The 4,982-nt window shown below is 42.6% G+C and overlaps 1 pseudogene; it reads left to right on the top strand.

Moving 5' to 3' along the window:
- The first annotated feature begins 3,233 nt into the window (after positions 1-3,233).
- Positions 3,234-4,838, top strand: LOC119410435 (annotated as a pseudogene).
- The last annotated feature ends 144 nt before the right edge of the window (positions 4,839-4,982 follow it).

The raw sequence follows: 4,982 nt of genomic DNA, 5'->3' as shown, positions 1-4,982 counted from the left end.
GAAGAAGGGGGGGTAAACTCACACACAAACGATGATGAGTCATCGCGAGCTGAACACTCAGAACCTGATTTTCATGATTTTGAACTAGGCATTCCATTTCTGGGAGGACTCCCAGATAACCTGGTACCGAGTCAAGAAGCTGGGCCAGTATGGTTCACAAAACCAACACAGGCCATAGCTCTTTTCTCTACCGATGACGTCGACCAAGGACCTCAAACCTATGGTGTCTTACCCATAGACAGGTCCGACGACTCAGAAAGGGATTCGTTGGAGCTCCCCAAGGAGCGAGAACCCTTATCAGTCTCATCACAGATTGATCAGGTGGTCGCCCAAGCCGACACTCTGACATCTGATGAAGAAAGAGACAAACTTCGCCAAGTTCTTTTAAAATATGAAAAGTCATTTTCACCTGACCCAGACATCACCCAACTTCAGAAGTTGGATGATCCTGCAATTAACTCGATGATACTGTATCTGACTGACCCAGACAAATACACTCCATCGAAAAGCGAACTGGATTCCAATCCAGACCTTAAAGTCCTCTTTCAGCTGCGCAAACAGTTAAAACTACTCAAGGACAACCTAATTTTAGCTCATGGAGCGACGTCCTCACCCGTGTTCGCGGTCTCCCATGACCGAAGGGGGGTGACGCCAGTTAGGGTAATGTTACCAGACGCGATAACGTGATCAAATCTGACATTCAGAGTGAGTGACGCACCGAAACGTCGTTTTCTAGTTGCTTAATCACTACTTTTGTCAATGTTGAAACGTTGTTTTACTGGTTGCTTAGTCACTGTTTTTGTCGATGTTGAGACATCGTTTAATTGGTTTTTGGTATTGTTTCTGAACACCCCAAGTAAGAATGAATTTTGTGTGTAGTTGAGTTAGAGACTAAGAGGCCTTTAACTATGCCAACATGCAGTTCATTTGTTAAAATCTAATCTTTGCGGAGTCAATGTAGATTACTGCTACCTTAAGTACCATAATCTACATTGGTCTCACAACGCTTAAGCCGAACCTACTCGAACAATTCTATTCGGGGGGATAGCTAATTCTTTTTGATGAGTCTCGCCATAGACTTCCAAAAACATTTATGGGGAAACCAAACACCCAATCTCAAGTCGTTCGTCTAAAAGACAACAGACAATTGAACCAAAATATATTTTACCATGTAAATCTAACTTAAACCAAGTTAGGAATGGAAAAATAGTTTGGAACACTCTTCTATAGGTATAAATCCCTATAACTACCCTTTTCAGCATGTTCCATCCCTTAACTGGTAGCTGTAGCTGTTCCCAATCATAATAGCTTACACACCAGGTGCATATAGTTTAAGGCCTTATGTAAAATCCCCTTCATAAGCCCACCTTAAACCACATAATTGCATGACACATTTGAACCAAAATGGCACAGACTGGACGTCGCCCAGAGACGACCTTCGCTGGAGGAGACCTGCAATCCTGACGTTGGTCTCCACTCTTCATCCAATGGCCGCATCTTCAGTTCAATCCAAGGGAACCCCTCTGTATGCTGATCAATCAACACCTCCATTCGTTGTGGATTTACCGTTGTGGATTATATGACTTTTCCAATGGATTACAGACTCTGTTTCCAAGGGGTTAAAGCATTGCTACAATGGAATTACCAACAACATTATGGAATTACCATCAACACAATGGAATTACCAAGAACATTGTGGGATTACCTCCTTTGACTTTTGTTTTCCTTGCTGGATTACATCAAGCTCAAGGACATTCGAAGGCGTAAGTTCATGTTGGAATTCATCCCCATGGACAGGCAATGATTTCCAAAGGGGGGACTGTAGTGAACTAAGCCTCAGGTCAAAATCTGGCCTTGACGGCCTTCCTGGGACAAGAACTGTATTTCATTGATTTGAGTCCAGAAACACAAAATCAAGTCCATCCAGAAGACTTCCTAAGTGTCCTGCACTGATCAATTGAAAGAACACTCTCTTTTCTATTATCATTACTATTTTACAAATGTTTTGATAATCAAAGTGTGTTTAGTTCAAACCATTTTCAAATGTTGAAGTGAACTACTCATTTTTAAATCCGCTGTGAAACAGTATTAGTGATTTTTAATCCTCATTCAAAGTAGAAATCAAGTGAGAATGTGTTACAGAGTAATGATTCATCTTCTTGATCTTCTGTCTGAAATGAGCAAGTTGTGATGTTGGTCAAAGGTCAAGTTTCGGTCAACTGCAAGTTTACTGGAAAGAAATGTCATGTTTAACTTTTACAGAAAGATATTAGAGAATTGACTCCACAAAGTCTGGGTCCTTCAAAAACATTTTCTGTCTGTTCTTAAACAAACTTAATCTTTTTCCTTGACTTTTAATAACCTCTTACATCACTAAAACACACCCCTGTTCGGTCAACCGACCAATCAGAAAGTTCTCAAATGAACCGGAAGTGACCTCTTTAAAAGGTGCAACACTTCCTAGTTCACCAGTGAGTTCAGGAGAACGCTGGGAGAACGCTGAGAGAATGCTGTGAGTTAGTTCCGAGAGCAGCAGAGTTCAGAATGCTGGAATGCAGAATGCTCAGGACAACTGCGACTAAGCTGAACGAGAGAAGTTCAGAGGAACTATGAAGAAGTCTGTTCTGGGATGATCTCACGACTCCGAACGGTTCCCTACTATCCTTACGGAGACGCTGGAGAGCGTTTGAAGGCAACTCTACACCGAAGTCGGAATTATCCTCTGCCAAGGTAAAAGAGTCGATCTTCAACCGCAAAGTGTACCATTGGTTAAGCTGGGTCCAGAAGGAGCGTGTTGTTCTGGTTATAACAGACAAATTCCCTCACCCATCTCTCTCAAGATAAACTTCATTTTCCATCTTTAAACTCTTCTATTTTGCTAGTAATTAATCCAGATATTTTCAGAAATGTCTGTTGTAAAGCTTGAACCCAGATACCATGGCTTATGGTCTCTGAAAGCTTGCTAATTAATTATGTTGTGTTGAAATCAATTTGCCAAATTAATGTAAATGTTTGATGTTAAACTTTGATTCTGTTAATAAATGACCGCATTCATTTGATGGGTCAAAGAAAATTAACGTCTCACGTTAAATTTTAATTATTCAATGCACGATATTATTCAGTCCAGAAAAATGAATGAATCCGTTTAATTTATGAATATATCACAGGTATATGTTCACCTACAACACTATGAATCCCGCCACAAAGACAAGTATGCTAGCTTGCAAGGCCAAATGCGAGCAGACAAACTCTCAAAGCTAAAAAGTGGACTGTTAGCTCAGCAAAATACATTTGTACACCAAGCTCAGCTGAACCAGTCATCTGTTCGGGCCAGCTTTCGGGTTGCTCAACTGATAGCAAGCAGCGGTAAACCTTTCACTGATGGAGAGTTTGTCAAGAAATGCATGAACGCTGTTGCGGAGGAGGTGTGTCCTGAGAAGAAAGATGTCTTTAATGCCGTGAGTCTATCAGCGAGTACAATCACCAGACGCATTGAAGAAATCGGGGGTAATGTATATGCCCAGCTGCAGCAGAAGACGAAAGAATTTGATTTTTTTTCATTAGCACTGGATGAGAGCACGGACGTGCAGGACACCGCGCAACTGCTCATTTTTGTTCGTGGAGTTAGTGCAAACTTTGAGATCTGCGAGGAGCTGGCAGCCCTCCAAAGTCTCAAAGGGACTACGACGGGGGAGGATATTTTCGGCAAAGTGTACCAAACCATGGAAGAGTTGGACCTGGACTGGTCAAAGCTGGCCAGCATCACAACTGACGGGGCTCCTAATATGGTGGGCATGTCTCGGGGTCTAATAGGACGCATGAACCGGGAGATGGAAGAACGAGGTCTCACCGCCCCGCTAAAAGTCCACTGCCTAATTCACCAGCAAGCACTGTGCTGCAAAGTGTTGACTTGGGATTCTGTCATGAAGGTTGTGGTGTCATGCATAAACTTCATCAGAGCAAAGGGACTTAAACACAGGCAGTTCCAAGAATTCCTGTCTGAACTGGAATCTGTGCACGGCGATGTGCTGTACTACACAGAGGTTTGATGGTTGAGCTGGGGCAGAGTTTTGAGGCGTTTTTACGAGCTGATACCTCAAATTAACGCATTTCTTCATTCACAAAACAAAATGGTGCCAGAGTTGATTGACCCAGAATGGAAATGGCACCTCGCATTTTTAACAGACATGACAGAAATGCTGAACAGCTTTAACTTGCAGCTACAAGGCCAGGGGAAACTCATTTGCGAAATGTATTCCCACATAAAAGCATTTGAGGTGAAACTAGAGCTGCTTTTGGGACACGTGAAAAAGCACAGCTTCATCCATCTCCCTGCTACACAAAACCTCTCTGCAGAGAACCCAGCGGTCCCGTTTCCAGCTGAAAAGTGTGTGGAAGCACTGGAAATGCTGAAGGCGGAGTTCGGTGCACGATTCCGTGAACTAGATGTTTATGCAAAAGAAATCCGTCTTTTCCAGAACCCCTTTGTTGCCGACATTGACGAAGCCCAGCCTTCTTATCAGTTTGAGTTGGCCGAGTTACAGAACTGTGATGTTCTGAAAGACGCGTTCAAGCCCAACGGTCTCATTGACTTCTATGCCGCCCTCCCAAACGACACGTACCCTAACATCAGAAAACACGCAAGGAAGATGTCCACACTTTTTGGCAGCACATATATTTGCGAGCAAACCTTTTCACGCATGAAACTGCTGAAAACTCCAATGAGATCAAGACTGACAGATGAACACCTGCATCAGTGTTTGAGACTGGCAGTGACTAGAATGGAACCTGAGATTCAACTTCTCACCAGCCAGATACAGGCCCACAGTTCACATTGATGAACATACAAAGGTAAGCTCACTTTTCTGACTTGAATGAGTCATTCTGAATATAAAAAATATAATCATAACAACCCTCTCTGTCAATACCCCAGAGAGGGTTATTTGGTTATTATTTATTTCATAAATAGTGTTATTTACTTC

This window comes from Nematolebias whitei, chromosome 5 (genome assembly GCF_014905685.2).
Source record: "Nematolebias whitei isolate Nwh7 chromosome 5, NemWhi1, whole genome shotgun sequence".
NCBI classification, from domain to species: Eukaryota; Metazoa; Chordata; class Actinopteri; order Cyprinodontiformes; family Rivulidae; genus Nematolebias; species Nematolebias whitei.
Note: the sequence above shows the minus strand (reverse complement) of the source record. Positions and strands in the feature narration are given on the sequence as shown.